This window comes from Lycorma delicatula, chromosome 11 (assembly GCF_047948215.1).
Source record: "Lycorma delicatula isolate Av1 chromosome 11, ASM4794821v1, whole genome shotgun sequence".
Taxonomy (NCBI): domain Eukaryota; kingdom Metazoa; phylum Arthropoda; class Insecta; order Hemiptera; family Fulgoridae; genus Lycorma; species Lycorma delicatula.
This window is the reverse complement of record NC_134465.1, coordinates 12,857,095-12,884,758: the sequence shown is the minus strand read 5'-3', so window position 1 is coordinate 12,884,758 and position 27,664 is coordinate 12,857,095. Positions and strand designations below refer to the sequence as shown.

Here is a 27,664-nt window from a genome sequence, read left to right as displayed (position 1 = left end):
AATTGAAGGATTTAGATGTATTGGTCAAGAAATCGTCCAAATTGACAAGAGACCTGGTACGAAGAATGAAAGCTAATTTCCGAAAACACTTACAACAATGCATAAACAAAAAGGCACGAAAGAAAGACGTGATTTTTCCAAACATCTATCATTTAATGCTATGTAATAACAAATGTGTATTTGCCAATAAGCTATTTTCAGCAAAAATTAACAATTTTGTGATAAATTAAAAACCATCATATTTCCTTGCTTCACCCTACATGTGTGTGTGTGTGTGTGTGTGTGTGTGTGTGTGTGTGTGTGTGTGTGTGTGTGTGTGTGTGTGTGTGTGTGTGTGTGTGTGTGTGTGTGTGTGTGTGTGTGTGTGTGTGTGTGTGTGTGTGTGTGTGTGTGTGTGTGTGTGTGTGTGTGTGTGTGTGTGTGTGTATCATCATTATCTCTGATATATATTACAGTTTTCATTTATTCGCTTATTTTATTAAGATTTCAAATGCCTTCTTTATAATATTCGTAGTCAATGGTTACTTTTTCTTTATCACAATGTTCATATTTTATGGATTCCTTTTTTCATTAATGTAATCGTGAATATACTTATAATTTAAAAATTATCACCTTTGTCTTAAAAACAATAGTCACCTCTATTAAACTGAACTTAATTACATGGAAAAAATTCACCTCTGTTAGAACAGAAAACAAAACTGTTTTCCTGTATCTCAATACAATACATAATAGTTATGTTACGACATACTATATTGGTAACTGGAGTGGTTTTATATACTTTTCCTGGTAATTTTAATAAATTACTGATCCATTTAATGTTTCTTTTTACTGATTTTTTTTTTTTTTTTTTTTTTACTGACCCAATTGATTTTTCTTATAATTTATTTAAAATGCAATTAATACATTTTCTGTGACAAACAACATTTTTTTTGAATTTTTAAATAATTTCAATAAAAAAAGAAAAATGTTCAAAAAACTCCATGGTTTTACATTAAATTTACTTTTTAATTATGAATTACAAATAAATGTATTTTATTACATGGAAGTGAAACTAAGTTTTTTTACCTCTTAATCTAAATCAATATAAGCACCACTTACAGCACCTACTCACATCAAACCGATAATTCACCTCTTTCCACACTCTCGTGAGCATGTCTGCAGGAATTGCTTCAACAGCTGCTGTTATTCTTTCCATCGAATTTTAAATCGTAATATAAGTATAATTTTTAATGATCAACTTACAATAAACTTTTGAAAAGCAGACATATTTTTAAACAACCACAAGATTTACATAATTATTCCTACTTTTAATCTAGATGCAAATTCCAATGGTTTTTGGAATTTCATTTTTTTAAATACACTTTTAATCCATTTTACTTTAACGTGTCTTCATGTACATCACTATAACACAGATTATTATTTTAGATATAATCTGGAAATATTTCAAGGTTTATTACTTACATCATTCACATAATCTACACGCGTTTGTTACTGATTGATAGGTTATAACGATCAAATTGAAAAATCATCACAGTTACTTAAGATATATAAATACATATGTTTGAAATTTAATAAAAAAGACCCCCAAATAATTATGAACACGGTTCCAGGAGGTGCCTTTGCCTCTAGTCGCCAGACGAGGGAAATGCCAGGCCCGGCATCCCATCACCCAGCAACCGGGACTCGGTTCTTTGTGCTTCGCCTCTAACGGGGACTCAGTCATTCAGCTCAGGGGCTCGAGAGTCCCCGCACTTCAATACCGTCCACCCGTGCAAGCACAGGTGAATAGCAACTCCTTACGGAGAAATGTATAATATTTAAAGTATAAAAAAGTAACTCTTGGTCTGGCTGGGTCCGAACTCGATCGCCCGATTGTCTCTGCACCTGGTGCGTCAAGCCTTGCGGCTATACCAGTCTGCTGAATGCACAAGCAAAATATTTTGTATGTAAGTTGTGAAATTACATCAGTTTACTTAGTGCCGACCATCTTGCCGCTAGTATCGCCACACTCGCGCGAATTAAATATGTAGGGCGCACGCGCTTTAGTTAGAATCATTGTATTAAATGAACGAAAAACTATTATATTTAAATAAAATCATAAGTATTTTAAATTAAGATGTGTATGTAAGCCGTGAATCAGAAACAACCCGCAGTTGTAGGACTTTAAGGATCGACTAAAAAGTCCTAAAACTACATTTTCATGTTTATTTTTTGCCCTCACGTATTTACCTAAACATTATTTTATGTGTTTCTATTTTAATTAAACCTTATTTTTATTTTTCTATGAATAATTCACAACATAGGTTTGAAACTTGTACATGGAAAGCAAATCGTAACAAAAGTGAACTTAGGTGGAATAAAGAGAACCAGTAGAAAACCTTGGTTTTCAGAGGATATATTGCAGCTGATGGATGACCGTGGAAAATATAAGAATGCTAGTGATGAAGAAAGTAAAAGGAACTATCGACAATTAAGAAATACTATAAACAGGAATGCAAACTAGCGAAAGAAGAGTGGGTTAAAGAAAAGTGTTCCAGAAGTGGAAAGAGAAATGATCACTGGAAAAATAAAAGGAGCATGCAGGAAAGTTAAGGAGAATTTTGTGGTACATAAATTAAAATCTAATAATGTGTTAAAAAAATGGTACACTGATTTATAATACAAAAGGAAAGGTCGATAGGTAGGTGGAATATATTGAAGAGTTATACAGAGGAAATGAATTAGAAAGTGGTGTTATATAGGAAGAAGAGGAAGTCAGGAGAAACAATACTGAGATCTGAAGTTAAGAGAGCATTAAAAGATTTGATTGGTAGAAAGGCTCCTGGAATAAACGGAATATCTGCAGAATTACTACAAAGTGCAGGTAAGGAAGCAATAGGTAGATTATACAAACTGTTGTGTAATATTTACGAAAAAGGGGAAGTTGCATCAGATTTCAAAAAGAGTGTTATAGTCATGATACCAAAGAAAGCAAGAGCAGATAAATGTGAAGAATACAGAAAGAACAATTAGTTTACAAAGTCACGCATCAAAAAATCTTAACTAGAATTCTGTACAGAAGAATTGAGAGAAGAATAAAGAAGTGTTAGGAGAACACGATGAGGTTTCAGGAAAAGTATAAGGGCAAGGGAAGCAATTTTAGCGCTCAGATTAATAATAGAAGGAAGAGTAAACAAGAAAAAAACCAATATACTTGGAATTTATAGACCTTTTTTCTTTCTTTTTCCTGTTTAGCGTCCGGTAACTACCGTTTTAGATAATTCTTCGGAGGATGAATGAGGATGATATGTATGAGTGTAAATGAAGTGTAGTCTTGTACATTCTCAGTTCGACCATTCCTGAGACGTGTGGTTAATTGAAACCCAACCACCAAAGAACAGTATCCACGATCTAGTATTCAAATCCATGTAAAAATATCTGGCTTTACTAGGACTTGAACGCTGTAACTCTCGACTTCCAAATCAGCTGATTTGGGAAGACGCGTTAACCACTAGAGGTCTCACATCTTTTGTCTACATAACATAGTTACTCTGATTGTACATCTCAGTTATTGCTCCTTGTTCAAGTCTCTTGATGCTTTTCAAATTTGGTTGTTTCAAAATTGGTTCATTTCCTCTACTAGGGCTATAACTTTAAATTCTGTATAGTTACTTGCCATGTTTGTGATACTTATTAGAACTCTCTACCACCCTAAACGCTATTGTATGCACTTTTGCTATTTCATTTCAGCTTTGTTTTCGCTAAAATTTTTCCTTACTTTTGTTTACACCCGTTTCCTTTAATTATTGTCATTACTCTACCTCAGCACCTTTCAATTCATCTTCCTTAGCCGATTTCCATTGAATGTATTTAACTTGATACCTTTTACTGCATCCTTTGTCTTATACGTTCCTGTTTTCTTCATCCGTTCCTTTTAATATATCAACTCTATTGACTTTATTATTTTTATCTTTTAAATGTATTCATTTGGCTTTCTATGGAAACTACTTTTGTTATAACTTGTAAACTTGTTCCTATTTAATTTGGCTTTAACTTCAGATCATTCTCTTTTAGTTTGTACTTCATTTATTTTTTCAACCTTTTTCTTTAATTGTGTAATTTCAATGAATATCATAAATATATTGTTCATAATAAATCACTTGTTATTGTAATCCGTATCTGTTCCTTGACATATTTTATATCTTTAGATGACCATTATAAAATCTGATTTCTTTCTTTATTTCTTGATTTCATATGTTTGAATCTGCCTCTTTTTTGTTTTATAAATCAGTTTTTTCAGTGTTTTAATAATACTTTTAACTTCAGGATGACTTCACATTATAGTTATAATATATTACCATTATAATTTAAATTTTTTTTACGAGGCTAACAGATGAATCTTTTAGTTCAGCAGAATATAATTATATACATTTAATGAACAGAACATTCATGTAATTATAATCACAAATAATATTATTTACAGAGTGGCGCAAAATTCACTTGACACTAGGTAAAAAATAATTACAAATAACAAAAGAATTTAAAAAAAAATTAACAATAGAAAATGTAGCATACAATAATTTTAATCCATGATGTTGGTATTACAAAATGTTGATTATTCAGTCGTGTCAAGTTGGCAATACAATGACAAACACACTTAACTGTCTAGATCTGTATGTCAGTTTATTGAAATCAGCTGTAGTTTTCGATTTGGTTTTCAGTGCTAAGTAGTTATAACAATGTTAACGAAAGAAGAAAGGTTTTTGCTTTAAAAACTTTTTATAAAAGTGGTGATACTGTAATTATTAATGAGTGGAAGTAGACATCGAGATATATTTAAACAACATGGATGCACCAAGATCTGGCAGCCCAATAACAGTCGCAACAGAGGAAAATGAATTGCATATGTTTAGCAGTGACACAAAGTCCACGAAAATCAACAAGACAATTAGCCTATCAGCTGGAGTTACCACGAAGGTCCATCCAAAGAATGTTACACAAACATAAATTTAAAAACGTTACATTTCTTGTTTACCTCATGGGCTACTTGAAGATGACACAGGTCGATCTTCAGTTTTGTGAATCGATGCTTAACAAACAGAAAGATCTGGAGTTATTCATTAAAATTGTATGGCCTGATGAGGCCAATTTATGCATAACTGCACTTACTTAAAACAATACTGCATACTGAAAACCAATATTTTTTGTTAGAGCAACAAACTCAATCGACCAGGTGTGAGCGTTTGGAGGGGTGACAATATCTTTTGGTGTACTTGGACCATACTTTTTGAAGTACAGTGTCAGGAGATAAATACTAGGATGTGCTTAAAAATTATGTAGTACCAGGTACTCATGAAGTATGCTAAAAACAGTAAAGAAATTTACTTCCAACATGATGGCACTCACCGAATTATGTCACTGCAGATGGCGATTATTTGAATGAAATGTTTGGCAGAAGAGAGTTTGGTTGACGTGCAGATATTAACATGCTTCCATGTTCACCAGATATTACTCCAATGAATTTTTTGTACAGAGTGTTGTCAAGAAGTCTTTTTATTCTAGAAGGCCTTATACTACTGATGAACTAATATTAAATTTACAATGCATTCAATGATTTGGGCAGTGATAAGAGAACTTTGCCATACAGTGTGAAAGTGCTCCCAAAAGACTGCAGAAATATATTAATGAAGATGGAAAACATTTTGAACATAAAATATAATTGTAAGTACTGTTTATAATAAATAAAATAAAATAGATTCAGTACTTTTATAAACAAGTGTCAAGTGACTTTTGCATTGCTCTTTATAATTATGTAATTGAATTGTGAGATCTTATTCCATAACATTACACACACACATACACATCTTGTTGTCCACCTTGTAAAAACAGTGTTGCCTATTTTGCTTTACTATTTAATAATAATAAAAATAATTTGAAGAAGATACAATATTTCCTTCTTAGTTAAAAAAAAAAAAATAATTAAATCGAAACATAATGACTTATGTAAAGAATAGAAAGTATTTTTTGTTGATAATATCAATGTAGTCACAGTTTTTGTATTGATGAAAATCCTGATCTTTAAACTTTTAAGGTCCATTATTTTGAAGATACCTTGATTTTGTACACTTGTTTTTTTAATTTACCCTGGTGCTGTCATTGTTGGAATGTTTCTGTTTTCTCAGGAAGTTATGAATTAACTATCGCAGGAATTTTAAGAAGATAATTAGCATTAGAGGGTGAACCTTTTTTCTTAATTTGGAGGTAACGATAATTATTTTATATTCAACTAATCGACGATTGTTTTAAATCAAATGTTTTATGGTAATTTTTAAAGTTTGTTAGTTGACTTCACAGTAGTAACTGATCAATACAATGACACAACAATCATAAAATTTAACTTTCTATGTAATCAACCCAACCTCCTCTGCACAGTCATACAAAAACTTCCATAATTCAGAATTTGAATAACACCTGGATTATGGTCTTAACTCCTAGATAAAAGAATTATGTTGTCGATGGTTGATTATGAAATCAGTTTGAAAGTATATCCTTCTACAACCTCAAAATGTTAAACTTTGTTCAAAGTTTATATATTATCTTGAACTCAATAAGACAGATAATAGTACAGCCTGTTACTGGAATAAAAATTCATTTCACTTAATGTACAGAACCTTTTTACAGTGGTAAATGAGATTTTAGTAATTTCATGAGCCAAATAAATATTTTAGACAATAGTAAATCTGTGGTTATAAAATGTCTAATCGATAGTATTTGGAATGTAGAATATTCAAACTAGTCTTTGAGTCTGTCTCATCAATTTCAGTGGATTTGAACATCCGACAAATCTTTTATTTTAAAGAAGTAATTTTCAATACATCGACAACAGTATTCAAAAGAATCAATATTTTAAATATAAATAATATTACTGCAATACAACTCACTTGAATTTACACTATATTCTTAAATTAATGCATCTTCTTAAGTTAGTTAATTTTTAAATGATTTTTACATTAAGTACCTTGTAAACAGCTGTCTAGTTAATCTTTAAAATCTTTGATGTTTACAAACTGATGAAGGCAACAAAAATAATTATAATTTGATGAAGTTTGTGACTTGGCTCCTTAATTTCTGAACCCGATGATCATATGATGAAATCTTAAATTATAAGTGTGTACTCTCTCTGTCATGATATGACCCTACATTTGGATAATGTATCCATCATTTCCTTGAGAAATGGAGCGGTCGTGGAGGTTCAGATTCCTAGCCACTAAGATCATCTGATCTAACACCTTTTAGATTTTTACATCTGGAGATGTATGAAAAATATTGTATATAAAACAAAAATACATTCTCATGAGGAATTAATTGTTCGCATTATGGACGCTGCCTAGTAACTTAAAGATAGCCCTGAAGAACTATGAAGAGCTACAAAAGCAGACGCGAGCCAAGAAATGTTTTGAAACTGGCGGGCTTGTTTTTGAATATTTATTATAAACCAGTAGGTACGATCTTCTGTATTGTTTCTAAATAAAATTTTAATATTTCTAAATGTTTATTTTATTAGACTTATCTTACACCATTTTGTTTGGAATTAAGTTCTCTACAAGTTTTATTTAAAGGTTTTACATGTTTATTACACATTTAACAAACTTATTGTATGTCAAACATAAAAACTGTTTTTTACCCTAATTTATTGATTTTCATCCCAGATTACTTAAAAACTACTGCAGATACAGTTGTGGTAGATATTTTATTCAACTTTTAAGGTAAAAAACCATAGAAATCTAGTGATTTCTACTCCCTAATTAATGTCCAAAAAATTTCATTATGACCTCTTTCACCGGGGTTGCTGAAGTCTGGGTGAAATCTGTCATTAGACATTACTCACAAACTAAGCATTTTAGGGTGTATGTTTATATGAACTTTTTCCATTAATTTCATGTGTAGAATATGTTATGAAAATCCTGGAAGAACTTTTTTGTATACTCTGTATATAACTTTATTTCAATTAATTTTTTCTTCTTTTGATCCTGTTTAGCCTCTGGGAATCACAATCGGGTATTACTTTTGGGGATGATATGTACGAGTGTAAATGAAGTGTAGTCTAGTACAGTTTTAGGTGGGCCATGTCTGAGATGTGTGTGTAATTGAATCCCAACCACCAAAGAACACCGGTATCCGCTATCTAGTATTCAAATTCTGTATTAAAGTTACTAGGATTTTAATGTTGGAACTCGCGGTTTCGAAATCAGCTGATTTGTGAAAACGCGCGTTCGCCAATAGACCAACCCAGTGGGTGTAATGTCAATTTAAAAAAATAAAATTAGATGTATTTAACGTTCTATTACTTTTAAGTAAAATATTTACATTTTATAAACAATAGCGATTCTACTAAAATAATAACCTCCAAATAAATAAATATCTTAGACAAGTTGGTTATAGTTTAAAACGTGTAAACCTCCGTCTAGAATATATTATTGTGACCAACTGTTCGTTTTCTATTGGAGCTAAAGAACATAATAATAGTATAAAGAAAGGCTGTTTCGATAAATCCAATTATGCTTATCACATTTTATAAAAATGTGACATAATTACAGCTAATTATTACAAAAATAATAACAAATAATTTTATTAAATATTAGATTTTTCCACCGATTATTATAAAATAAGCAATCTCTAAAAATTTTATATATTTTTTAATAACAATAAATTAATCAATGAACATATCAAATTTGAAGATGATTTTCTATCTAAATTAATAATTATAACTTGCCTAACTTGTTGTTACAGCAATGACAACTTGTTGTTAGGTTATCAATTATATTATATAGTTATAATTTTTTATTTACGTTTTTAATTTTAATGTTTTAATTTACAAAAAAATACCTCTCCTGAGGATGGACAAATGACCCAAATACCTTGGGATATAATATAAATTGTTGGTAAGGGTGATTTTTATTTTTATATTATAACAAATTATTTAACAAAACTTGCCACTTAATAAATAAATGTTTTTTTCTGATCGGAACAAAATCCTGTTAATTAGTCAAGGTTAGCGAGCGTAGGTTAAGTTTGATTAAATTATATTTATAAAATAAGTAAATATAAATAACCATGTATTAAAATTAATAAAGATACTCTTTTGAATCTATGTTAAACTCTATATCGGCCAATTTTTCACCGAAATCTGATTGACTACTTTGTTTTTAAATAAAGCTGTAGCTGCAGTGGCGTTATAAGTAAGTACCAATTATTTAATCAAACACAGGAAATGATATTAATGTAAATACATTAATTTTGAAATATTACTACAAAATAATTAACAGCTAAGAAATCGTTACTGAAAATTATTACGAGCATATAGTATATCTGTACATGTTGAAGGTAAATCATATGTTTGTCTTTTTTTTAATTCATCAACAGAACAATATTGTTATTGTAAAAGTAAACTTTTAATTGTAAAATAAACAGATTGTTCAGTTACCTTTCTCATAAAGTGTGCATCGGTAATAAACTGAAAGCTCTTCTTTTTTTTTCTCTTCAAAACTCATGTTTTTAAAAAACCCAAAAACTGGACATTACACATTATACGAGAAAATATTTAGGCATAATATATGTTCATAATGATTACAAGCTTAGTGTTTTGTAAAGATTCTTCAGAGTAAAACTGTTCACTCCATTTGGTTAACAAACAAAATCAGTTTGATCATCCCACAAGAATTTATCAAATCAAAAACTTCTGCGGACAACAAAAATGCTATCAATATCCCTAATGGGAATTCTGGCCATGCAATCTGCAATATTATGTCTACCCGAGAAGCACAATGTGACTGTTTTATACATATTTTAAGTTAGATGGTTACAATGCATCCACTGAATAATTTTTTGAAGCTGCAATTAAGCAATTCTCAATTTCTTTTTAATGATTATCTTTAGAAATAGTAGTTGTGTTACCTGTGAGAAGAGTTATAATGAATGGCTAAAGATTTTGAGGCAGATCATTAATAAACAATAAAGAAAGCAAAAACTTTTATCTGAGGTGCACCACATTCTACATTTTGAAGTGAGAACCTAAATTTACATGTGCATTTTTGTCAAAGATAAAATTTCTACTACCTGTTCACAATTTGTGAGGTACAACTTGAAAAGAAAGTTTCTCCTCCGATACTGATACCACAGCTACAAAGTAGTTTTAAAAATATTTCAGAAAATTGAAAATGAAATTGTTTTATCTTAAAGAATTTAAAATACTTTACAAAAACTGGGAAATTGCTACATCTTGTTAGACGTGTTTGCTAATGGAAATATAAAAATTAAATTACCTTATCAGTATAATAGTACATCTGCTGTTAAGCTGTCCCATCAGTACACTGCACAATAATATTTATCAAGAATAAACATAGCAATATACATATACATTTTCTTTAATTATATCACGCATTTGAGTATGATATTTTAAGTACGTTATAATACACATCTTACTCTGTTCAAGTAGCATTTGGATAGGTAATACAGAACATACTTTAAGAACTGATTCAGTATATGAAAAACAGAATAAAAATCCATTTATTACCAACAACTATTCTATCTATCTATCTATCTATATTATCAGTCCCTTTTTTTTTTTTTAATTTATTTCTCGTTAGTAAGTTGTGAGGTATTTTGATAATATTATTTGTTATACTTGTTATATTTTCAGATAAACTAGTAGATATATGACAAATACAGCTTCATTTTGTAGTAAATTCAACAATAAATTAAGCTCTAAAAAAAAAGAGATAGAATAACTACAGGTAAGATTAAATTAAATTGTAAAATGGAATTATTTTTTGCAATAGTATTGTATTTTAATTTATGTATAAATTTATAGCAACAATATTTTAAAAGTACAACCACTATATCCCCATTTTTTTGTGTTTTTGTTTTCTTTTTTATCACAAAAGATATGAAGGTATAAAATGAAAAGTAATAAATTTATATGATTAAGAATTTAATATAGTGCTAAGAACAAAGTAATGCTGTATGATAACAGGATGATCTCGGAGACAAATGGTAGATTTGAAGGTGTAATAAATCATGAAAGTGTATTTTATATGATATTGCTGAGAATAGATTGGAAGTGACAGTTTATGCCGATTGTAGACTACACCAACAGCAGCTGTAAGGCGAGTTTATTTTTTTTAGAAATTATGGTTTGATAACAGAAACTTTCCCACTGTACCTCTCCTGAACAACATTGCAAAATGCCAAAAGTTTGATTTAAAATAGAATTTTTCTTTATTGGTCAATAAATAAACTGCAATGATTACATTAATTTTCAGTGATTACCTCTTCATCTCATATGTTCTATTAAAATTATATTTTTTGGCTTAACTGTTAAGAATTTTATTATCACAAAATGACATTTATTGAAATATAATTTTAAACTAAGTTAAGGCAGAAACTACATGTAAGTGCAGGTACAGAAATTTTTAGTGGATTATAAAGTAAATTATTTACTACCATAATTTACAGGAAAGTTGCAATCAAAAATCACGCCTGAAAGTGAATTAATGATTTAAAGGGTTTTCGTCTCTGCGAGCTTTATTCTTTTAACACTTGATTCAAAAAATAAAATCTAAGTGGTCTTTATATGATTTGAAAATTATAATAATCTAGCAAATTTTGTAAATTCTGCATAAGAATATCGGTGGTTATAAATATCATTTCCCAACAGTGAAAGTAAAGATGTCACTGTTACCCCAAAAAACATAAAAAACTTTCTGATGAAAATTAAGTAGATCATTTCTCTCTTTGAGAGATACACTAAAATCTGCCACGATATGCTTCAACTCTTATATAAAGTAATTTGAAAGACAACCTGAAACTTTAGATGTTATCCAAATTAATCGCTTTATTACTAATATTGTATTGATCTTAAAGACAAATTATTATTCATACAATGGAATTTAATTACATTCATAAGCCTCTTTTTAGAGCTAAGCCTTTAAATATTATAATAAAATAAATAAAGATTAGTAGAATCAAGAGTCAATGAGTTAATCCCAAGTTTTCGTAATTCTTTTAAATGTTTTCTCTCAACTTAAAAAACACCTATGGAACTTTTTTTCTTTTTGTTAGAGCCCTTCTAATCTTTCCTTACACATGGTCTTCCCCTCCATAAGAGCTGCTGAACATTCTTAAATGTACATTGATGTTACCGCTTTTCTACATTAAATTTTTAATGGTTTTTACTTATTGTATTGCACATTTTATATATTGTAATAATTAAATAGAAAACTCACCAATTACTGTTTCCTCTCCAATCTAATTTGATGAAAATCACAATTCTATTTATGATTAAATTCTGGGATAAAAGTCCTCCATCTGACATTACTGAAAAAGAAAACTTATCAGTTTAATTATTATTAAATTATTATAAATAAGTAACAGACAAGTCTATAAGTTGTATTAGTATAATTTTTAGTTTAATGATATTTAGTTCACACATAATTCAATCCACCAATAAATTATAAAATTTAATTTTATATTTTTTGTTATGAAGAAATTTGGTGAATTAAATTATAAGAAGTGTACATTAATTCATCAAGACATCTAAGTGTAGTCTGTTGTGCTTTTAATATAATAATTTGCCTGCGATATAAGTCTCATAAGCAAAGAGATATCACTCTGTTAAGGGGCCATTAAGAAAGTAGCTATTGCCTCAGCCTAAGAGATTTATCCAGAATTTTATCAAATATAAAACTCAAAGATGTAATCTATATTCATGGAATATAGATTCCTATTTGAGGAATAAGGGATTCCAATCGACTCAAGGAGTCTAGTTCATAATAATAATAATTAATATTTTTATGTCTCTGAAGGAGTCACTCAACAGATAACCTGACATGACACATATCTATTTCCAAAAAAACGCTGAGCCAGTCTTAATAAAAACTCACATCACAAGTTAGGCTTGCTGAGGTAAATGGATATTTTAATTGTTTTTCAGATGCCTTTCCCTCAAAAATTATTGCATACCAGCACGAAGCTGACTAAACTATAGATGATATTCAGCCTTGAAATTGGCGCTTTTATTCTGTTCATGACATTGAATTGTTATATAGTGTCATCATAAATGTAAAGATATCAACTTTATATGGTATCATTTATATCTTGCGTGACTTTTATAACACAGAAGTCACAGATCAGGAATTTATAATTTAATCAATTGTTCATTCTGTTTAGTGCTGGTAAAGGAGCAATTGATGAAAGACATGTTGATATCTCTGTTTCCAACTGTGAGATGTGTTTTGCAATTCATTTTTTGTGAGCAAGCATACAGTGAAACTAAAATCTGTAGATTACAATCTCATGTTTATAATAATATTATGAGAGACATAGTCATGATGCCAGAAAATTAGAGAGAAACAAGCCAAACAGATTCAAATGATATTATTGAACTAAAAAATGATTGTCACAATATTTTTGGAACAAAAGAATCTACTAGCAGAATTCATGGAACTTGGGACTGCAGCAACATCAGAATCTTATTATTAATTGAAGGAGTTTGGACAAATCAAACCGTGCAAACTGCTCACAATGGTGATTATTCTTCTGAATGAAAACGCATAACCTTACACTAAAGGCCACTCAAAGGTTTTAGTTGTCGGTTCAAGTTGGAGATTTTTATTGTTACTCCTATTGTTTAGACACTGCTTGAATACAATCTCTTTATTAAGATAAAGATTTGTCTGTTAATCAGTATATTGAAACAAACAAGGGGTTCAAAAATGGATGGGTGGTGGATTTCTAAAATCATTTCTACAAAAGTTGGTGTTGTAGTGCAACAAGTGCCCGAGAGTGGAGCATTTTTAGGGAAAAGTGTAGTGCAGATATGTTTATAAGATATATGATCTAAATAACAAAATATTTAGACACTGTTTTTTTTCTTACCAAAATTCATTCATGTACATGATGCCATATTTGTCTATACATTGTGGAGAATGGACTTTTCATGATAGCTTTAGATTTTTACTAAAGTAAAACTTGGCAGTTTTTCTTAATTTGTCCTAAAATTGCATAAGAACAGCTGAACAATGTTTTGTAATCAAGAATTACCTTAAACCTGATTGATGTTTAAATATTTATTTTAAAACATAATAGAAGAACCGCAGCTGTTATGATAATTATTTTTTATTTCTAGTTACTTAGGATGAAATTGTACCTTGAAAATGTAAATCAATAAAATAATTATAGTCATTTGCCATAAACAAAAGATTGAATGCGACAAGAGACGACATGCAAGTCCCACAAAATGGCAATGTATCATGAGAAGTAGACATGTATGATGACATCATACAGTTATCTGTTGTTGCCTACTACAGAGCTTAAAATTTTATTCAGTCTAGCTTCAATTGTCTATAATGTGTGTTGTGTTCACACAGTTATTATTGTTTTGCTATATTTTCATAAATTCTTTATAATACTGAAGAGACTTTTTCTCATTTTTATTTCCTACATGGCCTCTGAAAAACTTTTTGGATGCTCAAATCAGCCAGACAATTATTGTTTCATTAGAGGTAAATTTATGCATAAATCTCAAAGAAAGACTTACTCATGAATCGATAAAAACTGCCTATAAATTTTATTTTGATTGCGCATCCAGGGATGAAATCTGGGTGCCTCATGTTATTTCTATATCGTGCTCAGTAACCGAATGGTTGAAGGGGAAACAACAAGTCCTCCTATTTACTGTACTGATGGTTTGTAACACTTCACACTGCTACTTTTGTATGACAAATATATTTGGATTTTCATTCAAAAAAAGAAAGTTCATAAAATATACAGATGTATCTTCAGGTCCAAAGCTGGTACCAAATGGGGGATAGGAGTTACCTATACCTGTACCACCATCTAATCCAACATTTTTAGAAAAACAATCTGAAAATGTAGTGGATGTTGAAAAATTTCTTCCTGTATCCGATGAGACCTCACTTAATTCAACAATATGAACTTAATGATATAGTTTGTGATTTAAAGTTATTAAAGCAGAAAGCTGAACGTCTTGACATCTAGACTACAACAGTTGAATCTTTTGGCAGAAAAAACAAAATTTACTGTGTTTGTAACACGAAATAAAACTTATTCAACCCACTTTACTATGAGGAGTTCATTGCGCATTTGTACTGATGTCGATGCCCTGATGAAAGAGCTTGGAATTCAGCATGTTCCTGAAGAATGGCTTTTTTTATTGACTACTAAGTTAGCATGAAAGCAGTTTTATAAGGTAATGGTTACAAACAGACATCCGTTCCATTAGCTCATGCAGTCTACATGAAGGAAATGTATGAAAATGTGGCATCAGTATTAGAAGCGATAAAATACAAAGAGCATTTGTGGCAAGTTTGCAGTGATTTGAAAGTTGTGCTTTACTTCCTGCTTTACAAGGAGGGTTTACAAAATATTGTTTTTCTTTGTTTTTGGACTAGGCATGGTACAAAAGGTCTTACTAAGTAAAGAACTGGCCATTCCAGCAGAACTTTATGCCTGGTGAAAAAAATGTAAAGAATTTATCATTAATTAAGAGTGGTAAGATCATACAATCACAATTTCACATTACAATTGGACCAATGAAAAACACCAAGATGGATGAGGATTTAATCATTTAACAATAAGTTTTCCTAAATTGAGTGATTGTAAGTTCAAGGAGAGTACATTTATCAATCCACAAATCAAAATGCTTAAGGATTTAACATTTGAGGATAACTTAGTGAATGTGCATTAGCTGCATGGAAGTCCTTCAGAGACATTATTGGTGTTTTTTAGGCAATACAAAAGATAAAACTAAATTTTTTTGGTTAATAAACTGTTAAAACAACTACAATCTTTCTGTAGAAAGATTTAGTATGTAAAAATTCATTTCTTACACTCCCACCTAGACTTTTATCCTGAAAATTTGGGCTCTGTCAGTGATGAGCAGGGAGACCATTTCCGTCAGGATATTCTGACCGTGCAGCATTAGTGTACCAAGGAAGATGGGATGCTAGAATGATTGACTGCTATTGTTTGTTTTTATTTAGAGAAACTGATCAAACATTGTACAAATTTGTCAACAAATTTTAAAAATTCAGTTCAGATGATTTAAACATTTAAAAACTGTATTGAACATATTTCAATTCATTTGTGTTTGAACAAACAAAAATTTAGCTGATTTAAACAAATTGTAAATGAATACACATAAATAATAACTCTTTTGAAATATTGTTATCACACAGATTGTGCATTTATTGGTAAATAAATCTTATGTATCTATAAGTGCAATGTATTACACAAAATTTATAAGTTTTGAATTCAGCACCCAAAATTTGTTAAAATCACTATGTACGATTCTAAATATACATGTTTTGCTGCATTTTAAAAATTCTGTTAGTCATTTATGATACTCACCTTTCTTCAATCCAGATTTGAAACTACGGTGATAGTCATTTTAACTAAAATTTTCTTTAGCTTCCATATTCCATTTTACACCTTCAACATTACATTTGAGTAATCAGGAACCATTTTTTTTCTCACAACTTCCATGAGTTTGAAAGTACTCCCAGTACAGCAACTACAACTCAAAATCACTTGTCAAAAAGATTAATAATGTACATAATATGAATTGTTAATTTTTTTTTTTTTTTTTTTTTTTTTTTTTGTTTTGCGTAGGAGGAGGGAAAAGCTGTGTCAGCCACCGTCTGTGCCCGCAACAGACGGTAGTGTCGGGCTCTCACCGACTAAAAAACCTCCCCCTTTATGAAATAGGAATTGGACCTAACCATGCAACACAAATACATTGAAAATATCATATTCTATCAATGGGGAAACCTACTGGGATCCTATTAGGGATTGGGATCGCGAACGCGACTTAACTAAGTAATAATAAAATAATATCTACCTGAAAAACATACATAATAATATTGTACCTGAAAAACATATACAAAACTTTACATATACTTTCATAAACTTAATCTACATTGCTTATCTAAGTAATTTTAATGTAAAATTTATGTTGAACCTGAAACAGAAACATACACAAAAGTACACATAAAAAATTCCCTACAGGAAAGTTCCTATCAGGGGACCCTACTGGGAGTTGGGACCTACCGCGATTTTATCAGAATATTACTGTCAACTTAAAAACTACACAACTTAATAATAACATGGAAATTTATAATATGAAACAATAATAACAAAAGTAAGTACCTTTAATAGAAAATTATCCTATAGTAAAAGGGAGTACCACAATGTAAGGAGGGCCACTTACATGGCAGCTCTCCCTTAGGTTATTAAATGAACCGTTGAGTTACCTGAAACAAAAGAAAATAAAACAAATTCAATTAGCAGTTGTGAAATTAATATAGTTTTGTTTTAGTTAATAAATTCATTTCATTTATGATAACATTGACCTTTTTCTAACAAAAATATTTATTAGGAATGATTAGATGGTCCATTTTTACTCCTTAAATATTTAGCCTGGTAGAACTATTTATATAGACATTTTTTACAGAAATAGAATCGCTAGCTAGGTAGGTACATAAGAAAATCTTTACCCTATTCCAGACTAGATAGATACCAAGAACACTGAATTTTTTACATCTCCGACATCGTTAGATATCCAGTGAGAAATCATTGAAAAACACCATTCTAATAGATCAAGGTGGAAGAAAATAAAGGAATAAAGTGGAGGTTAGAAAGGCGTAATCTACAAGGATTGCTAAACAAGACAACTCGCTCAAAGAAATTCTAAGCCCCTTTTAAGGCAGCAGGGATTCCTCTCGTACAAGATCAGAACGCTTTTACCAAGAATAGAAGCAAAAAAATTATTCTGAATTAAGATTCACCGACATAGATGGTAACAGATCTATATCACATACAGGAATGTGTGTTATATGAACCGGTTTGGCCGAGCTAAAATTTTCAGCTAAGAATAATGTTGAACGGTAACAAAAATCGATACAGGATGTCTGTACACCACATGATCCTTTTACTAATTTTTATATATATATTTTTTTAAAATTATACTTAATATTTTTATAGAATGAACTGCATCATTTATTTTCTTATTATTTTCACAATTTTATGTAGGTTTCCACTTGCTTTGATCGCTCTGGTATTTAAAATTCATGAAATATTTATTTATGTACCATCTACTTTGCAAGTATATTCTACAAATTTTGACAAAGAGGTGCGAGCATGGTTTCATTCAATTTTAAAACCGCTGTCAGGCAATTGATTCATCGCCAAAGCAAGCAAAACAATAAAGGACTAAACAGAATTTCCTTGTCAAAAAAGAAAAAAACTTGTGAAACCACTTCTAAATTTTCACACAGTATATCTTCTATTAAAATAATGCGTTAAATGAAGATATCGCTTTGTTTCATCTATCAAAACCTGCTCTCTATCTGTAAACTTACATAAAATTCATTTTTATTATAATTAAAAGTTTCGGGATATCCAAGTGAAAAGATGACTGTAACGACAATAGTTTGATTCTTATTTCATTCATTTTACATTATGAAATCTCTCAAATCCAATTGCTTTTCATGACTATTCTTTACATTATAAACAAATGATTGTTGTCAACAAAAAGAATAATTTAGTTTAATTATATATTGCATTTCAATTTTATTAACAATGATGAAAAAATCAAGTGATGTACTGCTAACTGATAAATACTCAAAATATTATTAGGAAGGTTAAAATAAAAATATGAATAACAGTCTTCCTGAAATATCATAAGCCAAGAAATGTACATAGTAAGCTTATGAAGTTTCATTGCTCTAACTAACAAAATTCATAAATAAAAATTGTGTATATATATATATATATTTAAAATTTAACATTATATGAAATATAAACCACTTAAACACAGTAATTAGATTAGTTATACTTACCTTATTTATTTCCAATAACCAGTTTGTGCAGTATCTTGCATCTTCAGTTGGTATTAAATTATAACTAATTCTTTTTAATTGATTTGTATTTTTTTTCATTATAAATATTTTCACAACTACATTTATGTTCATAATATCATTTAAAATTTCACAATTAACATTATAATTTATGTTAAAAAAGAGAACTCATTAAAAAGAATAAGTTTTAATGTAATAAAAATAGAATTTAATTCAGATTGAAGATGCAAGGTACTATGAAATGAGGTATTTTTCATAGTACCTTGCATCTTCAATCTGTATTAACAGTCAATGGAAATTAATATGGCAAGTTTAACTTATGTAATTACTGTGTTTTGGTGGTTTATATTTCAAATAAAATATATATATCAGAGACAAATTAAGCATTGACCAGATAATGGTATTTCTTGATATGTGTACTAAGTTTCTGCTTTTTATTATACTGATGTTTCTTTTATTGCATTTATATTGTAATTTGCCACACAAACTTTCTGTGCTGCGCATGACATTTTATGTCAGATCTACCTAAAATTTTTATAAAAGTAAGAAATAAAAGTAACTGCAGTATCAAAAAAGAAAGTTACCTATCAATGATGTAAACTGGGGTCTAAACTAATACCTTTTTCTGTTTAGCCTAGGGAACCACCATAAGGTATTACTTAAGAGGATGATATGTATGAATGCAAATTAAGTGTAGTTTTGTTCAGTATCATGTTGACCGTTCTTGAAATGTGTGGTTAATTGAAACCCTACCGTGAAAGAATGCCGATATCCACAATCTAGTATTCAAATCCATTTAAAAGTCTACTAGGATTTGAACCTTAGAACTGTCGACTTTGAAATCATTTGATTTGCAATGATGAGTTAACCACTAGACTAGACCGGGTGGGGTAAAGCCCTGACCCTGGCCTTGGCCCCTGGTACAAGGAAAGTGATAGTGGCTGGTTGAAGCCACAGAGTGAGTAGCTCCATTTCTTGGTTGCTCTAACTGAAGCTAAACATTACATAAATGGATGGAGTCTTTTAATAAATACTAGTATTATTAGGAAATATATATGATGTAGTAAAGAATTAGTAGTACCTTAATATTTTACCATTTGTGTACACAGCTTTACATTCATCACCATGGCTAATCCAAGGATCAAATCCATCGAGCAGCTGAAAGAATCGATCGATCTGGTACTCTGAAGATATAGGACGCAGGATGAAGTGAAAAGTTGATGAGATGTTGAATATAACCTGGTAATCTGTATTATTTCAAGTCTTATTTTTATTTATAGTTTGTAAATTTTTGTAGTGAGGAAGATAACGTCAATTTCACACTTTAATCTTGATCGCACTTCAATTTCACACTTTATTTACACCAATCACTTATTTCCCCCACAATTTCAAAATATGTTATATAAGATAAAATAATTACATACTAAAAACCAGAATCAGTTCATACCTTTTTAATATGAAAGGCAAATATATTACATATAAAATTGATTAAATTTTGAAGTAATTTGGATTACTGTTAAGCTAGATGAATTTTTTCAAATAATCATTCTACTTGTGTAAGTTAATTTTTTTAATAAAAAACTTAGCGAAAAAAATTAAATAATTTATTATGGCACCTCTAAAATCAGCTGACCCTGGTTTGAAAAAATTAAACTAACATGCAAGCATGCATCTTCTTTGAAGCAGGTGGCTGAACGCTGATTGGGAAAGCAAAGGGGGTATTCAAAATTTAAAATCTTTCAAATAAAATAAAAAATTTTTAAAACTGTAATTAGATATAAATATGCTCTAACCTTCAATTTGATTAACATCTACCAAAAAAATTTAAGGAATAGCTTATGTAATATAATAAATATAAAAAAAATATATAAAAATAAATATATAACCAGATTTAAAAGCTACAGTTAATTAAGAAATTGCCTCTATATCTTTACGTATTTTTTAAATTTCTTGAACTTTTTTAAATGATTAATTTTGTCAATGAAATTAATAAAATTTAAATAATTTATAAAAAGGATAATTTTAAAACCTACTCATTAATATTTCAAAAAAATTGTATAAAGCAATTTAAACTACAAGAGGAATTTTTACGTGATGTAATAAAAAAAAAAAAAAAAATGTAAATTGATTTATAAGGAGGACTTCAGCCGCTGGTAGTGAAGTGATGAGCTGAAAAGACAAAGAAACATAATAAACACAGAATAACTATAAATATTATAAATAAACTATTTCTAACATTAACATATTTATATATCACCCCCCAATATATAAACACATTTATGTACACAGCACCCCCCAACCGAAACCCGATGAACGATATCGGGATGATGAAATACGGTCGCGACGCGGTTGACGCGGTACGAATGCTTTATGTACCGTGCACTTGCTAGAACTATTCATTGCATACAACATAGATATTTACAATGTCAATTTGTAATCAAGAATTATAATTAAAAATAATTTTGTATCATATTTGGTACCTGATAAGCTAAGATGTGAATAATACACCCCGAACTGTGCAAGAGCACATCGAATCTCCTACCAGTTAAGGAAAAAGTTGAAATAATATACACCCTGAACTGTTTCAGAACATATCAGATTTGCTAGCTGTTGAGTAACAATCTAAAATAATACACCATGAATTGTCAGAGCATATCAGATTTGCTAGCTGTTGAGCAACAATCTAAAATAATACACCCTGAATTGTCAGAGCATATCAGATTTGCTAGCTGTTGAGCAACAATCTAAAATAATACACCCTGAATTGTCAGAGCATATCAGATTTGCTAGCTGTTGAGCAACAATCTAAAATAATACACCCTGAATTGTCAGAGCATATCAGATTTGCTAGCTGTTGAGCAACAATCTAAAATAATATACCCTGAATTGTCAGAGTCTAGCTTTGAGCAATAATCTAAAATAATACACCCTGAATTGTCGGAGCATATCAGATTTGCTAGCTGTTGAGCAACAATCTAAAATAATACACCCTGAATTGTCAGAGCATATCAGATTTGCTAGCTGTTGAGCAACAATCTAAAATAATATACCCTGAATTGTCAGAGTCTAGCTTTGAGCAATAATCTAAAATAATACACCCTGAATTGTCAGAGCATATCAGATTTGCTAGCTGTTGAGCAACAATCTAAAATAATACACCCTGAATTTTCAGAGGATATCAGATTTGCTAGCTGTTGAGCAACAATCTAAAATAATATACCCTGAATTGTCAGAGTCTAGCTTTGAGCAATAATCTAAAATAGTACACCCTGAATTGTCAGAGCCTATCAGATTTGCTAGCTGTTGAGCAACAATCTAAAATAATACACCCTGAATTGTCAGAGCATATCAGATTTGCTAGCTGTTGAGCAACAATCTAAAATAATATACCCTGAATTGTCAGAGTCTAGCTTTGAGCAATAATCTAAAATAATACACCCTGAATTGTCAGAGCATATCAGATTTGCTAGCTGTTGAGCAACAACCTAAAATAATACACCCTGAATTGTCAGAGCATATCAGATTTGCTAGCTGTTGAGCAACAATCTAAAATAATACACCCTGAATTGTCAGAGCATATCAGATTTGCTAGCTGTTGAGCAACAATTCAAAATAATATACCCTGAATTGTCAGAGTCTAGCTTTGAGCAATAATCTAAAATAATACACCCTGAATTGTCAGAGCATATCAGATTTGCTAGCTGTTGAGCAATAATCTAAAATAATACACCCTGAATTGTCAGAGCATATCAGATTTGCTAGCTGTTGAGCAATAATCTAAAATAATACACCCTGAATTGTCAGAGCATATCAGATTTGCTAGCTGTTGAGCAACAACCTAAAATAATACACCCTGAATTGTCAGAGCATATCAGATTTGCTAGCTGTTGAGCAACAATCTAAAATAATACACCCTGAATTGTCAGAGCATATCAGATTTGCTAGCTGTTGAGCAACAATCTAAAATAATATACCTTGAATTGTCAGAGTCTAGCTTTGAGCAATAATCTAAAATAATACACCCTGAATTGTCAGAGCATATCAGATTTGCTAGCTGTTGAGCAATAATCTAAAATAATACACCCTGAATTGTCAGAGCATATCAGATTTGCTAGCTGTTGAGCAATAATCTAAAATAATACACCCTGAATTGTCAGAGCATATCAGATTTGCTAGCTGTTGAGCAACAATCTAAAATAATATACCCTGAATTGTCAGAGTCTAGCTGTTGAGCAGCAATCTAAAATAATACACCCTGAATTGTCAGAGCATATCAGATTTGCTAGCTGTTGAGCAGCAATCTAAAACAATACACCCTGAATTGTCAGAGCATATCAGATTTGCTAGCTGTTGAGTAACAACCTAAAATAATACATCCTGAACTGTGCCAAAGTATAAATGCAAATTTGCTATCTGTGCAATACTCTAATATGTGTATTTTTACAATTACACAATCTGAAACTGTATATCTAAAAATGAAACCGAATAAGAAGATTGAACTCGGGATATATATGAATTAACCAGAAGATTTTTGTTTTATAATTTCAACAGAAAAATGTTATTGATTTGATGAAATATAACTTAAGGGATTTTTCTATTATTTTCAATACTAAAAATAGAAGATCCTTCAAAGAAATCAGTTACTCAGAGTTTTTAATCATAATGAATTTACTTGTGTTTTCCATATTTCTTTTTTTTCCTTTTGCACTTGCGCAGATGTACGCATTACCATCCAGACCTCTTAATTACCCCATTTAAGATTCTCTTAAGAATGCATTTTCACAGCATAATATGGCCAATCCCAATTGGAATTAAAAAAAAACAAAAGTCTATAATTTATATTATTGAAAAAAAGCTAAAGTTGCTAATGAATAGCAAATGGAATCAAGTTGAGATTGATGACAATCCAAGTGTAAAAGGGGGTATTAAATAATGCAAATACTAAATGTAATATTGAAGTTACCTTTATCTGTAGGATTATAGAAAAAAATTAAAATATTATTCAGTAATCCATAAGGAGGACTTTTTTTTTCAATATGAAATATAATTACAATTTAATTCTATATGTGAACAGTGGGAGGTGCAAAATGATTAATAGCAGGTGACAGGTAACCCACCGGGTTGGTCTAGTGGTTAACGCGTCTTCCCAAATCAGCTGATTTGGAAGTCGAGAGTTACAGCGTTCAAGTCCTAGTAAAGCCAGATATTTTTACATGGATTTGAATACTAGATCGTGGATACCGGTGTTCTTTGGTGGTTGGGTTTCAATTAACCACACATCTCAGGAATGGTCGAACTGAGAATGTACAAGACTACACTTCATTTACACTCATACATATCATCCTCATTCATCCTCTGAAGAATTATCTAAACGGTAGTTACCGGAGGCTAAACAGGAAAAAGAAAGAAAAAGGTGACAGGTACCCATTAAATCGCAAATTCTATTCTCGTATAAGAAAACAGAATGTGCTCTATTTCAGTTTTACATGGTTTTGGAAAATGGTTTATAAAAAAATACATTTATAGAAAGATAAACTAATAATTTCAGTGGATAACCACCAGGCAAGATATGGCATATACTCTAGAAGACTAAAACCAGGGGGTTTATGTATATAGTTTGCTCATATGAAAGGTTTAATGTAGTGTATTTTTAGGTTTAACATTCCTGTAAAAATTATCAACGGTAATAGTGATGGGCCTTTTAAATAGAACTAAAATGATTCCTGACGGATATACTGTAATAGTTCCTCGATTGTTCTTTGCAGAAGACCAGTATACTTTTTAAATGAAAGCTAAAAAATCTTATATGTGTTATATTCATAAATTTGTTTATATGTAGATAATCAAAGGGACATTTTAGAATTAATTTTGTTGTTAAATATGGTTATTTATTTAAGAAATTACTTTAGTGTAATTATAAAATAAAAGCAAATCCACAAAGAAAATAAGATGCGAGGCTGTTTTACATAAACAGATCAAATACGATTGAAAAAAGCCAATACTATGAATTAACAAATCACAAAATTCTGCTTATTTAAAAAAAAAGTATAGTAAAAATAATAAATTTACAGAAAACTGCAGAAATTGTATAAACAGCTTGTCAAGTGGTTTATGTAATATCCTCTTCCTTAGAATCAATTATAATTTAACCTCTTTGAAGACAGTTCTAATTTAATACTAGAAAATCGATTTATATTACATTTAAATTTAGATATTCAACTCATATACAGCAGAATGAATGATATACATAAAATACCCATCAACTAAACTTAAATTAGTATAATTAATGTTAGTCAATGTTAGTAAAACAATTTTTTTACAATAAAACAGTTATATTTCTAAGCTACATAAAAAGAACATGCAATTACAAGCTACATAAAAATGCATGAAATTACTAGCTACATAAGAAGTACATGCTACAAGCTACCTAATTATTTTATGTATTATTAAAATTACTGTATATGAGTCAACAAAACCATGTAAACATAATTGTATATGAAATATACATAGTAAAAACATTTCTCTCTCCAAAGAGGTTAAAGTTAAATATTTAATTAAAAGGTTAGGAAAATAATGCTTATTAATGTTTTTGAAAAAATCTATTATTTACATTACATTAAAAAACCGAGAATTCACATAAAGAACAAAATTACAACGTACTACTTGTTATTATGAAAATAAATGGAACCTTTACAGTATATGGTCATTTGACTACTTGCTTAAAGGCATGAATATAAACTGGAATTGTATTTTTCTTCCTGTATGAAGTTTTGCTAATGGCTATACATAATTAAATAAATTCTGTAAAATAATTGTAACTGAAAAGCAAAAACAGAGAAAAAATTTTAAATAATTTCAATGAAGAAATTATTTGAAATAATCGGCTAACTTATTGATATGAATGAAGTAGTGACAAGGGAGGTATAGCAAATCAGTAATTTAACCACCAAAGTACCTAGCCTAACAAAGTTAAGAATTACATAAAAAATATATTAAAGCATAGACTAAAATTCATTTAGAAGAAAAATGAGTAATTAAAACAATTATGCCCTTATAATTTCTTTCCATCTAGTCACCTGTATAATCAGAGATAAAGAAAAAATTGTCACTTTCTTGAAAATAATTTAAAAATAATGATTAAACTTTTTTGATTGTATTACAGTATTCAGAAATTTGTGTGCCGGTTGTTAATTCGCAAAACGTGGTAATGGATCAAATGGATTAGAACAAGTTTTATTTGGATTTGAATATTCTGTTAGTGAACTGAACAACAATGAAATAAATTTAGACAAAATATCTGAAACAAGATCAGTTGATTACGCAATAAAACAGCTTTACACAGGATTTCTTTTTCAGGTTACAATCAAGAGACCCAGAAATGAATGCAGTTAACTACAACTGACATCCAGGAAAAATTTAGAAATGTAGGAAACAAAAATAAATTTTAAATTATCTTTTATTAACATAAAAGCTAATTTCTTATTATTATAAACTCTTGAGAAATAAATGAAGACTATATCTGCAATAATGGAAAATATTAGTACAAGTGATAATCGGCTTTTATTTCAAGAATTTTCTACAGAATTGCAGAAAAAATAAATTGAATAATGAGATGTGAAAATGTGTGGATGTCCGATAAGATGTGGTTCAATGATTTGGATGAAAGAAGATTCCAATTGTTCTATCGGGGAGATAACACAATTATTACGATCTGAAAAAACTAAAAAAGAATAAGTGTGTTTTAAATATGATACATAACTGCCCTTACTGTTTTCCTAATTCAAAATGCAAACTTTCTTTTAATAGAGTTTCTAAAAAGCATTTCCTGTTTCAGCAATAATAATTAAAGTATTTGATATATCAAACTATAAATAAAATGTTATAGTTCCTGTGATATATTCATTGAACTAAGGTATTTGTACTTATTTTCAGTAGACAAAGGTAGCAAAGCGCAAGAAAAAACATGTCTATTCAATACATATAAATTACATTTACAATACAAATAATGTATCTAGATGCAATATAAAAATTAGGCAATTCCTATAAAATTATTGAAAATATTAAGATGTTTTATACTTTTTTCCGGAATAAAATTCATTTTAGTTTATACATAAAATTCATCGGTAATTCATTTTATAAAAATTTTGCATTATTGATGTATCCATTTCAAAAAAAGATTACATCACCCCTCTTTTTTTGAATAAAACAAATTTTGTAAAATGGAAGATTATTATTTATCTAGAATAGATTTTAAATTAAAAAACAAAATCCCATGTAAAAAAGATCATCATATAAACTGTAGCAACGTGCTTAAAAAATTCTACGTTAAATTTTAATTTTCATTAAACCGTAAATTAAGAAAAAAATGTTAATTTAAAACCGATATATTAAAAAAAATAAATCTATGTTGCATACAATAAAATAAATGTTCCTCACTTTAAAGTAATGTCCTAAATTGTGTGGTTTTTCTTTATAGAAGATTGTTCATACCACACGAACATGTGCACAGGTGAACGTTTGCGACGCAACTAAAGAGATGTCTTACTTCGTAGCTGAAAAACAACTGATAACCGTTCTGCGTCTCTGATTGGTCAATCATATCGGTTGTTTACGCAGAGACCGAGCGACTCCCTCGCTACATATCGTAATCCGTCCAACGTTAAAATAGACAAACAACTTTGTTATAAGAATTGAATTGAAAAACAAGTTAATTACATTTCTGTGTTTCTGATTGGTCAGTGGTGGTATTA

General features: G+C 29.7%; 1 long non-coding RNA gene across 1 annotated transcript; it reads left to right on the top strand.

Moving 5' to 3' along the window:
* Positions 1-8,758: 8,758 nt before the first annotated feature.
* On the top strand, positions 8,759-27,324 carry LOC142332195 (uncharacterized). Its single transcript, XR_012758215.1, has 4 exons — positions 8,759-8,921; positions 10,679-10,772; positions 20,024-20,156; positions 26,077-27,324. It is a non-coding gene; the product is annotated as an uncharacterized LOC142332195 (long non-coding RNA).
* Positions 27,325-27,664: the final 340 nt, after the last annotated feature.